Here is a 12,754-nt window from a genome sequence, read left to right on the forward strand (position 1 = left end):
ACTGAATTATTTTACAGTAACCAGATTTGGTTAACTGGCATTCTGCAAGCTGGCCGACTGTCCGGGGCCGTCGGAGTGGGATTGGCTGCCTGCTGCCCAGATGGTGGGGGCCATGGGAGGGCAGAGCAGGGCTGGATAACAGCCCCATCTTGACTATATGACACATTTTATTATCCCTGGGGATGCTAGATGGTAATGCTTATACAGTGTATATACAGTAGGTGGCCAAAATTTCATTGTGATGCATTGGAATTGAGCCAGATGGCTTCTAGGAAGGTAGCTAGAACTCACATTTCTAATTTGCTTCAAGTTGCACTGAAAATGTTGCCACAGCGTGTACCAAAAAATTCATATAAGGTGTTGAGTGTCTACAGAACGGCAACAAAATTTTGGTTTAGGACTTCATAGACCAATGGCAAATCAATTACTGGCTCCATTTAGCAAGTTATGACATACATACATTTAGACAAAAATCAAAGCCTATACTTTTTAGGCAAAGTCTCTGATAAGGACCAAGGAGGTGAAATTATGGCGATAGGGAATTATTATATAAAAAGTGCTAGCACATATCTCTGCTCCTATTCATGTGTATTTTTTTTTTAATCCTGTCTTTTCAAAGTTGGTGGTCAAAGAAACAGGATGGGGTCTGCAAAAGGAAAATATATATTTTTGCAATGTTAATGCTGCGATCTTCACAGGTTTTAGTGGAAGCTGGACATCAAACTCCCTTAGGCAGCTTTGATATACATATTAAAAATATAATATCCCTTTTCTAACAGTAGCAGTTGCAGGAATTATTGAATGGTGTTTTATTCAAAAGCATGATTTTAGGCTTGAGTAGAGAGAGACAGCAAGTTTTTCCAACAAGACCTAAGAAAACTTCATTAATATGTTGGGCAGTTTTGAAATACATTTCATCATTATGCACCTGATCACAACTAGTTATCCCATTTTATGATCAATTGGATTAACCTGCAAAAGAGCACTTTTTCAAAGATGCTAATAAAAATGGGAGCAAATTCTTTGGACTCTGATATGGAAAATATGCTATATATAAGCTAAAATCCACAAACATCTCAGTTGTTTCTGCACCTTACTACCTGTAGGACCTGACTTTTATTTTGGACCATGACTCTGCAGAAAGCTTGGAAGAGAGAGGCAAGAAAAGAATGAAGAGTTGGAAACCATTCTGTCTTGCTTTACTTTCCACCTTTCCCTCTGCACTTTCCTACCACAAATGATCCAGCCATTGTACCTACATATAAGAGAGAGATTTTATTTATTTATTTTTTTGGAGTTTTTCGAGTTAGAGTAACATGCTGCTCTTTTCACTCATGTTCCTCTTGTACTGAAAACGCTTTGACTCTACCAAGTTCGCCAGTTAGCCTACTTGTACCAAGAGACTTCATTGTCAACTGTCCATTGCCTAACTGCACTTAGCTTAGGGTTTTGTTATACCCTTTTGCAGGTTTCATGTGTTTGACTTGACAAGCTCTATAATGATATGCCAGATGTTCTGCAGGATGTTTTTCTATATGAAGGGAAACTCATGATTGTCCCTCAAAAAGCTTGGATTTAGCAAAGTACCTAAGCATATGTTTAACTGTAATGTGCGTAATTCCTATTTGAAGTCAAAAGATCTCATTGTTCAGGCCTCTTCTGCTCATCCTCAAAATTCTTCTTAGCTAGTGGTAAAACTAGAAGATGAGACCAAATAAATGGAATTTTCAACTAACAAAGAAATTGAGCCTTGTGGAATAATGAATGCTATGCTGTCCAGAGTCTCAAAAATAACCCAGAAATTGTAATCAAACCAGCTGACAAAGGGGGTGCTGTTACCGTAAATAAGTCAGACTATCAATAGGAGGCAGCCAGACAACTCTCCAACACTGTATTTTACACACCTCTCTCCTCTGATCCCACTTTGGAATTCCAAAAGAAACTACACCATCTATTAAGTAACTATGTAATTTCTACTCCGGACCTTATTCACTCCGACACACCTTCTGAGCCCTGTTGTGGATTATTATATTTACTTCCCAAAATCCACAAAACTGGAAACCCCAGGTGCCCTATCATTTCAGGTATTGGCACCTTTACTAACAGTCTATCCAGTTATGTAGACTCCCTCCTCAAACCCTATGCCACCAACACTCCCAGCTATCTTCGAGATACCACTGACTTCCTAAGGAAATTACAGAACATCAGAAAACTTCCTGTGAATGGCATCCTTGCCACCATGGATGTAGAGGCTCTGTACATGAACAGTCCACATGAAGATGGACTAGAAGCAATTAGGAATATCATCCTTGATGTTACAACAGCTATTCTGGTGTCTGACTTCTAACTTTGTTCTCACCCACAATTCTTTCCGATTCGGAGACAATTTATATCTCCAGTTTAGTGGCACTGCTATGGGCACCTACATGGCCCCACAGTATGCTAATATATTTATGGCTGACTTGGAACAATGATTCCTCAGCTCTCGTCCCCTATTACCCCTTCTTTACTTATGATACGTTGATGACATCTTTATCATTTGGACCCATGTTAGGGAGACTCTAGAAGAATTCCACAGAGACCCAAAGAATCTGCACGCCACCATCAACTTCAGCCTTGACCACTCCACACGAGATAATTTCCTGGAGACTACAGTACAAATCACTGATGGTCAGATCAATACCGCTCACTACTGGAAACCCACTGATCGCTACACTTATTTACATGCTTCTAGCTTCCATTCTGCACACACCACATGATTCATAGTTTACTGTCAAGCCCTGAAGTACAATCACATCTGCTCTGATCCTACTGATGAGACTGAAAACTACAAGATCACCAAACACTTATAAATCTGAATTACCCACTGGGAGAAGTGGAAGAAAACAAATCAACAAGGCCAGATGTGTACCCAGAAACCAACTACTCCAATATAGGCTCAAAAAAGCCAATAACAGAACACCACTCATCATTACCTACAGCCCCAACTCAAACCACTGCAACTCCTCATTTAAGATGTACAAGCTATCCTAAATCATGATGCCACACTCTAGAAGGCCCTAGGTGACGGGCCTGTTCTTTTTCTGTAAACAACCCCTCAACCTTATGAGCATTCTCATAAGCAACTACAGGCTATACCTCAATACTACTAATCCTGGAACTTCTCCTTGCAACAAACCTCCTTGCCAACTTTGTCCACATATCTATTCTGGAGATAACATCACTGGATCTAATCGCGTTAATTACAGAACCACAGGCACATTCTCCTGTTCCTCAAGTAACATCATATATGCCATCATGTTCCAACAATGCCCGCGCACCATGTATATAGGACAGACTGCAAACACGCCTTCAACAAAGAATGAAAGGACATAGAACAGACACCAAAAATCTTCAGATACACAAACCTGTCAGCCAGCACTTTAATGGAGTGGGCCATTCTGTTAAAGATCTGAAAGTTTTTTGGTGCTCCACTGAAGAGGGACTTTAACAACCGTCTACAGAGGGAATGCTCAGAACTAACATTCATATTCAAATTCAACACATTAACACTTGGTTTGAACAGGGACAGCAATTAACTGACCCATTATAAGGAGTCTCTTTTACATACTGTGATATTTTTTCAAAACAAAAAAGTAGTCAAGTAGCACTTTAAAGACTAGCAAAATAGTTTATTAGGTGAGCTTTCGTGGAAGAGACCCACTTCTTCAGACCATAGCCAGACCAGAACAGACTCAATATTTAAGGTTCTCTGTGCCTTAAATATTGAGCCTGTTCTGGTCTGGCTATGGTCTGAAGAAGTGGGTCTCTCCCACGAAAGCTCACCTAATAAACTATTTTGCTAGTCTTTAAAGTGCTACTTGACTGCTTTTTGTTTTGATAGTGTATAGACTAGCACGGCTTCTTCTCTGTTACTGTTTGATATTTTATCTAACTCTTAACTTCCCCATCCTATGCCCCGACTGCTGTCCCTCTGCTCTTCTGATTTGCCAACCTTGATAACGGTTTTTGGGCCTCTGTGCTTTATATATAGAGTCTCTCTGTTCTGGTATGGCGGTAGTCTGAAGAAGTGGATCTGTGCCATGAAAGCTCATCATCTAATAAATTATTTTGTAAGTCTTTCAAGTGCTACATGACTGCTTTTTTGTCCTGTGGAATAAAGATAGCTTAAACGTTTGCACATGCATGCTATAGAAATTAGCCTGTGAAGCAAAAGAAAATGATAAAGCTCAATATTAAAAATCAAGCAGCAAAGTCTGCGATTCTACTCTTTTTAGAATGGAAGCATATGTGTCACTTCAGTGAAATCCCCTCACATGAGAGGGACTAGCCATAATAATATCCCAGTATTCCAGAATATGGTCAGGTTACTCAGGAGTGCTTGTAAATAAGAAGCGAGGAAGCGTATGTGTGACTTTGGAGTATGTGTAGAATATGGTGTTTCATTCAGAGCTCAGACCTTAGCACTTGTCAGGAGTGCCTAGAACATGCTCAAGTATATTAGTTTAAGCAGAGAAAAGCCTTTGTATGTAATGAAGAAGTCCTTTAGGGATTATGGGGGAAGCGAGGACAATCTTTTTTGTGGAAGGAGGAGATTATGCAACACTTCATGCTCCCTTTATGCTGTAAGGGCTCAGAAATAAACTCCATTATGGTGTTGCTGATTTCTTTGCATTTGGTTAGAATTTCTAAAAATATATACTTCTTATTCCTCACATTTTGCCTATTTTGAAAAGAGTAGTTGTATAACATACAGCTACGTTAGGCCCACTGTTGGGCATACAAACTAATGAAGAAAGCTGTAGATTATAATGTGTTTTGTGCAGTATGAGCAAATGATTTTAGGCATATGCTTATCATTTTAGTGAACATATAATTATCCATTTTGGTAAGCAGGTTTAACCTCTCTAGTCCAGCACCCTCAGGACATGACCGGTGCTGAACGATTGTATTTGCTGGACCACAAGAGGTCAATATTGTCTAGCACATTACCAATACTTCCACTGCTTACTGGCCTCTTAAAAGACACTTAAGGGTAAATACGATGAAATGAGAGCACAGAATACTGAGAGCCAGGACTGGTGACTGTAAATAAACTTTATGGGATCATTGGAAATTTGGCCACACTCATGATAAGTGGTTGTCTGACCAGCCAAATTCATGCGAGATTATGGATGTTGCCAGATGAGTGTGTTGGACTGGAGAGGTTCAACCTGTACTGTATTTGAATTTTAAGAGAGAGATTGAAGTAAATACATAAAGTATGTGTGATTGATTAGAAAAGGGGTATTCTGATCACATTGCCAATAAAATTAGTGTCATTGTTAGTGAAAATAAGGCCATATCCATATTTGGATTTTGATACAATAAATCAGCAATCTTGCATTATAGTTTGTTGGAACTGGGTACTACATTAAAGGTAACCTGAAAATATTAGGTCTTGAATGCTGTAAAAGCATTATTGAGGGTAGAAGGCAGCATTCAGTATGTAGCTCATTTAAATGTTAGGGTCTTATTTCGAAGGTGATCATCCAAGGTAGTTAACTGGCCTCCTCTCTGTGAGACATTAGTTGTAGTATACTGATCATGTCCGACCTAGCGCAGTTGCTTGGAGCATGGAGGTAGTTAAAGGAGAGAATCACTAGTTTTGTGGGATTTTTTTTAGAATATGTATGAATCCAGACTTTTTAAAGTAGGTACCTAACATTTGTATGCACACATGGGAACAAACAGGTAGTTGTGCCAGTAAATTATACAGTTGCAAGAATGCAATTATCACTGTTCTTTACAGAGCGCTAAAAATGCACGTGTAAGCATGCACTGTTTTGCAAATGTAGTAATGTGCTTTGTAAGTGTAACTTTCTGTTTCTGCCATATTTAGTGAACATCTTAAGCAGCTATTTTGGAGGAAGAATCATAACTCTGCTCACATGGGACTTGATTCTCTTCACACGGCAGTGTAAATCCATAATAATTCCTTCTAATATCAAGGGGCCAGATATTTTCCTGATGTCAAATGACTTGGTTCGGTGGAGTTCAGCAAAGCTATTTTAGCTTAAGCATCGGAAGGTCTGATCCTGTTGGGTTTATGTGGTCAGAGAGGAGAATCAGGCCTCTGTTCTCTTAAAATGGTGCTGATTGCAAATTGTTTTCTCTTCCGATGCTTGTCATCTTTTAGTGTGTCCAGGTAAGTGAACACTGCTTCCCTACATCCACAATACTGACATGATAAATCATAGCATGTAGCACTTCTGTATGATACCATGAAAGTGTTCCTTAACTCTAAGAACACCTGTCACTCTTTGAAAGGAATCGGTGCTGTAAAAAATAAGATAATACACTGATAGCTTGCAGGCTGCTGAGAAATGGCCTGTCTCTACTTGTTGCTGTTCTTCAGTTCTCTAGCTGTTGAATCAGACAGATACAACATGGTGCTTAGGTCTAAGATTAAAAGGTTGCAGGCTTGTTCGTCCATGGCGGAAGTTCTAAACATTTTCTAGTGTTATTGCTGACAGGAGGAGAAAAAAAATACACGTGCAGTAAATAGATCTGCAACTCCAAGGACTTGTTTCTCTTTGGTTTCCTTTACCTTTGTCTTTCCTTTTCTTTGTCTGCATAGTACTATTATACTTTAGAGATAAGTTGCAAGCACTTAAACAACCAAACATACAATAGTCATGGGACTACATGTGTTGAATGCCTCCAAATAACGAGAGTGAGATGAGATGAATTTAACCTTTTTAACGTGCCCCAATTAGCTCTCACTGTCTGAGGTTTTTCCTGCACAAACTATGCTAGCGATGTCATAATCCTCTAAAGAGTATAGCGTTAACACGAGTAGGGCCAAGACATGGCATTGGTTTTTTTGTTTTTGTTTTTGGCTATATCCTGGTTTTAAGACCGTTCTTTAAATACGTAAAATTGCTTATTCTTTGGCATGTGTTATAAGATAATTATAATATTCCAGGTGTCAAATATAAGAGCCACAATTTTCACATAACCCTGCATTATTTCATGAGTACACAAGAGAGTTCAGTTTACCTTTTAGGTTCAGAATTTTAAGAGTGCCAAATTTTTAAGGAAAAACAGCTTAGGTAAGATCTTAGAAAACCTTGTGAGGGAGAGTTGCAGATATTTTGCATTACCACCATAAACTAAGGATCAGATTCTGCTGGATTTACTGACGCTGAGTAGCACTTTTTTCTCCACTAAGAATCTGGATATAATTATTATCAGGTATGAGCTGTATCAGTGGTCTACAAACTTTTTTTTTTTTTGTCACAACCTAATTGAAGAAGATTGATGCCCATAACACAACGTAATTATATATATATATATTTTTCTTTCACTAGAGTGGAGGCTCTAGGAGGAGTAGGGCTGTGTATGAGGAGCTGGGGTGCAGGAGAAGGTTCTAGGTTTGGGATAGGGACCCAGGATTGGGGAAGGGGATTGAGCTTGGGGTTGAAGGGTGGGTTTGCCTCCAGCGAGCTAACTTCCCCCAGTTAGCAATTCAGCAGGCAAGCTAAGACTGGTTTCCTGCCTGACTTGGCATTGAAGGCCATTGTGCCCAAGAAATGTTCAGCAGCAGGTTTGCTTCCTAGGTGAAGTGACGCCAGCAGCTCTGTGTGCTGCTGTGACCTGCAGGTACCGCCCTTCCCCAGGAATTGGCCAAGGGGAGTGCAGTGGTGGTTTGTAAGGTAGAGGCACTGTGGGGAGCCCCTGCCTAGGGGACAGACCTGATGTTGGCTGCTTCTGGGTTACAGTACAGTCTGTGCTGCCAGGATAGGCAGGAAGCCTGCCTTAGCACCCCTACTGGTCATTTCATCACCCTACAGTCGGGTGAAGCAGTGCCTGACAGTCCATGAACCAATACTGGGTTGCAAGCCATAATTTAGAACCATTGGGCTAGATAAAGCATTTAGGCTTATCCTTGAGAAAGGGGCAACATTTGTTGCTCTGCTCTAACACTAACTCTGGGAAGAAATTGTAGCTTGTCTGCTCCCATCTTGTTTGGTGGGGAAAGTAAGTTATTGTGAACTCACATCTGAGATAACGGCAACTACTTTATGTGTACTAAACCAATGGTGGTTATGCATAAGCTTAGTGTATATCAGCTTGGATAGAAGATGTTCCATGCAGATGTAGGCTAGGCAGCGAAGAGGATTTTTTTCACTATAGCCTGTGATCTTGACTCTTACAATCTTCACAATTTTCCAAGTACCTAAACATTTAATAGGTTTCGGGTTTCTGTCACATCTTAAGTTACATTTTGAACCAGAATTGATTGAGGTATCTTACTGCAGTCCTTACTCATACAACTAGTCCCACTGCCTTTTATGTAGGAAAATGATGCATCTCTCTGAACAAGAGATGAAAAAAGAGACTTAGGTCAAGGTCTCCTCCTCTGTTCATGTGTGTAAGGTTTTGTGAGATGTATGAACAAACATACACACATCCTGTGTCTACACGCATCCTCCCTTTTGGAAGGGTCACGTAAATGCTAACTGGAAATGCAAATGAGGCTTGCATTAAAATCTCTCATTTGCATATTCCCATGTGATCTGGCTTCCAGAAGAGCCATTTCCAGAAACCAAAGCAGCCCTGTGGATGGGTTTCCTTTGAAAGTAAACCCCCCTTTTGAAAGCATCTGTCTTCCTGGAAAAAAAACATCTAGGAAGAAGTGTGCTTTCAAAAGGGGGCTTCCTTTTGAAGGAATCTATCCACACAGCTGCTTTGGCTTCCAGAAATGGCTCTTCCGGAAGCCAGATCAGATGAGAAAATGCAAATGAGGCATGAGACATTTAAATCCAAGCCTCATTTGTATGCCTCTTCCGAAAGGGTGTGTAGATACATCGCTAGAGATGTAGGGACATATAGCTTCTATATGCATTCAAAGTATTTCCAGTCTATAGACTGGCTGTCTTCAACTCCCAGATATGTATCCCTCCTTTTGAAGATCATGATTTCCTAAATTTGGAGATTGACAAAGCATCAACCTGGGTATGAGGAACACTCATTCTGAAGCAGTATGGTAGGCATATTTTACTTCTTCGAAAAAAGTTTACACATCTTAAAGTTTCTGGTAGCTATTTATTGCAAATATAATTGATCTTCTGTTAGTTTGCCCAGGATCTTCATGTGGTTAATTCTTATTATGGTATACTTTCTGCCTAGTCATACTTGTACAAATAGCTTCACTGGAGTACTGTTGTCACCAGTTCAGTCTCATTTACTTGTAGTTCAACTTCAGTTTTCCCCCAAAAGACCCACAGCAGATTTCTATTTTTATGTTGGTTCACGATAGAGATTTGTGAACAAAAATTCTGTAATTTGAGGAAATATGTTTAGTCCTGGCCCCTGAAGCCTAGAACTAAGATCTGTCATTTTGACTGTGTACTTAGTGAAGTCCTTTTTACTCATGTCTTTGTTTTAGTCATGAGGTAGTTTCATTTTTACATGGGGACAGATGATGGGGAAACCGACACTTTTTAAACTCAAAAAGTTTGATGGATTTTTTTATGAGCTTCTTTGAGTAAGCCAGCTAGTTTTTTACCACCCGTAATTTTAAGTTACTTCCCCTCATTCATAAATCCTCCCTAACTGCCAACTAGACCTATGTCATCCCTAGGGAGAGAAGTGTGACAGCATCCAGGGCAGTCTGGGAATGAGGAGGTAATTCCCTCCTCCCCCCCCACCCCTTTCTTCCTTCTGTAAAATAAAAATCCCAACAAACTGAAGTAGCTTTCTCCTGGCTTCACAAAACTGATGGTGTGTCAGCAAAAATACATCTGTCTCAAGAACACACACAAGGTTCTGTCTTTTGTGTAAATTTTGTGTTTCTGGGACAGAACAAGTCAGGTTACAGCAGGAGAGAATGGCTTCATGTTACTACAGACAGTATAGCTCACTGGATGAAAAATTGCAGATTCTCATGCTCAACAGTAATGTATTGTAAAAATAAGTTGTCTAACTTAAAAACCAGCTTGGTGTCTGGGTACTGTAGGATATGAAGCCTCTGACTTGTAAGGTTGCCATTGTAAGACAGATTTGAGTAGGTAAAGATCAAAGCCCCACTCTTGCAAGTTGATCTGAGTGGACAGAACCCTGAGACCCTTGACTGAAGGGTCTGCGCCAAGCCTCTTGTTGTATCAGGGCCCACATTTTTACTGTCTGACAATTGTGTGGTGGTCCTATATGAGAAGATTTGATCTCAGTCAATTTCAATGTAACATGTTTGGGTCAATTAAAAAACCCCAGGGAAGTGAACAACAAGAAGCAGTGGCCCATTCCTTCAGTGCTGTTCAGGTTGAAATATGAAGTGGGAAAAAAAAATGTATTTAAGTCATTGAAATGATCACTGAATACCTGTGATTTGAAATGAATAAATCATTCACGATTCTGCCAGCTGAAAAAGGCAGGAAGGGAAAGTCACTTTCTTCAGCCTTTTGGTTGCGATTGAGTTTTGTACAGAAATGGCTGGTTATGAGTGAGGGTGGGGGATTTTTGGGCGGGCAGAGCAGTGGTTTTGAGACCTTCCCAACAGAAGTGGGTGGGGAAAAATTGGTTATCTTTTTTTAATTTGCTTCTGAATGTATTACTGACCCTGTATGAGTCTGATTAACATGTATGACAATCCCCAAACAGAACATTTCCTCATGCTTAAGGTTTAATTGTATGCTGTGCATCAGAGAAGTGAAATGGCCCCTAGTGTCAATTAACAGTCCCTAGCTGTTCAAAGTAATAGCAGCCCAGCCTAGGCTGTAGTGGTGCCCAGAACCTTCAGAGTGCTAGTATGGGTCCGCTCCTGATTTGTCCCTAGCCATGCCCCAAATATGTCCTCCATGCCTGGGCTAATGTGTGTAGGAGGGGTGATTAAGTGCCTATCCTATGTTGTCTGTGCCCAGGGCAAGTTTTTGTAGTCACTGGCAGTTCTGTGCAGCATTGATGTGGCCCCAGAAGGATGGAGGGAATCTGACTTTCTCAGTTTTCAGAGAAATCCTTTAAATGTTACAAAAAGGGAGTATCTTAGTAAAATGACCTGCTGTACATTTTCATACCTCCGTACTAATGTAGTAGTATATTTACCAGCCAGCAGATGTTTGAGCCTTGGTCCTTGTATTTTTTGACTTTATAGAATGACTGGATGTGATACCTAAAAGTTTAGAGAGCCTTCTCTTTATGGTTAAACTGCTCACATCTCTTGTAACAAAGACAAGTTATGGTTTCCATATATATATCTTCTAATGCAAAACTATTTTAGCAATAGAATTCTATAAAGACTAAAATTCAGCTCAACACAGAAGCCAAATTCCATGTTAAAATCAAGAGATTCAATTGTTTTCTGGAAATCTCCCCAAACAAAAATTCTGCAGTCTTTGTGAAACAATTACTGCTTCAGTAATCCAGGAGGTTCCCTAAATTAGTACGTCAGAGTTTTCTGGTCAGGTGAAATACATTTTTTTTTCCAATATTGTTTCAATATGAAACATTTCTTACTTCTGTCTTCTAAATCTCAAACTCCTGCCTTTTTATATACTGTCATTTGCCCCACCCCCACATGAGGGAAAGATATCTGACCTCGCCAAAAAGAAACAGCAACAACATTGTACCCCATGGTGATGTCTACGCTACATTCCTCTTTTGAAAGAGGAATGTAAATGAGGGAAATTGGAAAAGCAAACGAAGCACTGATTTAGAGATCTCACACTCTAACAGAGTTTAAAAGAGAGCTCGATAAATGTTTGGAGGTTAGGTCCATAGGTGGCTATTAGCAAGGGGTAAGGTATGGTGCCTAGCCGTTTGTTGAAGGCGGGAGATGGATGGCAGGAGACAAATCACTTGATCATTGTCTTTGGTTCACCTCCTCTGGGGCACCTGGCATTGGCTACTGTCAGCAGACAGGATACTGGGCTAGATGGCCCTTTGGTCTGACCCAGTATGGCCATTCTTATGTCCTTATGTTCACTTCATTTGCATAATCTAGTCCAATTGTGTTTTTGGAAGACTTTTTTTGGGAAGGAAAAAAAAAACAGTGTAGGTGGGGTTCATTTGGGAAGAATAACCCTTATTCCTGCCAAAAATGAATTTTACAGGATTCTTTTGGAAAAGGGTTGTGTGTTTCTTTTATGAACCCTGTCTACACTGCTTTTTTGGAAAAAATCTCTTCTGTAAAAGTGATCGGACGAGATTATGCAAGGGAAGCATGAGATTCGTAAAGCAGCACTCCATTTGCAGTTTCAATTTCCCTCATTTGGCTTCCTCTTTTGAAAGAGGAGTGTAGTGTAGATGTAACCTCTCTGTCTCCACTGAACATCACACGCTGCTAATGTTCCATATTGCACAATTCTCCTTGAAGTGTGATTGTCTGTCAAAATTGTGTAGGTTGAAATGCCATTTTGGGGTCCCATGGTAATTCTTAGGGTATTTTGTGTGTGTGTGTGTGTTTTTTTTTTTTTTTAAATGCAAAAGTCTCAGCTTAGAAGTATAAAGATGCTTCCTGGATCCAGCAGTTGCTATTTTTGCTGTCCTTTCTTTCTAGGAAGTAGATGACTCTTTGTTGCATATCACCAGTAGGAGAGGTTTTATTAGACAATTTAGACCCTTATCTTATTTCCCTGTCAATCTTCAAACACACCATTTCTGCATACTAATTATTTCTTTGTCTTAGGCCTGGTCTACGCTTCAGCCTTAGATGAATATAAGGCATCTTACACCACTACGGCCCTGCTCCCATTGATGTAAATGCCCTATTACC

General features: G+C 40.0%; 1 protein-coding gene across 1 annotated transcript in view; it reads left to right on the forward strand.

Moving 5' to 3' along the window:
* The window catches only part of ST8SIA4 (ST8 alpha-N-acetyl-neuraminide alpha-2,8-sialyltransferase 4), a 107,800-nt gene that overhangs the window by 27,184 nt on the left and 67,862 nt on the right, over window positions 1–12,754 (forward strand). The window lies entirely within an intron of this gene.

The sequence above is a fragment of the Carettochelys insculpta genome, chromosome 5 (assembly GCF_033958435.1).
Source record: "Carettochelys insculpta isolate YL-2023 chromosome 5, ASM3395843v1, whole genome shotgun sequence".
Lineage (NCBI taxonomy): Eukaryota > Metazoa > Chordata > Testudines > Carettochelyidae > Carettochelys > Carettochelys insculpta.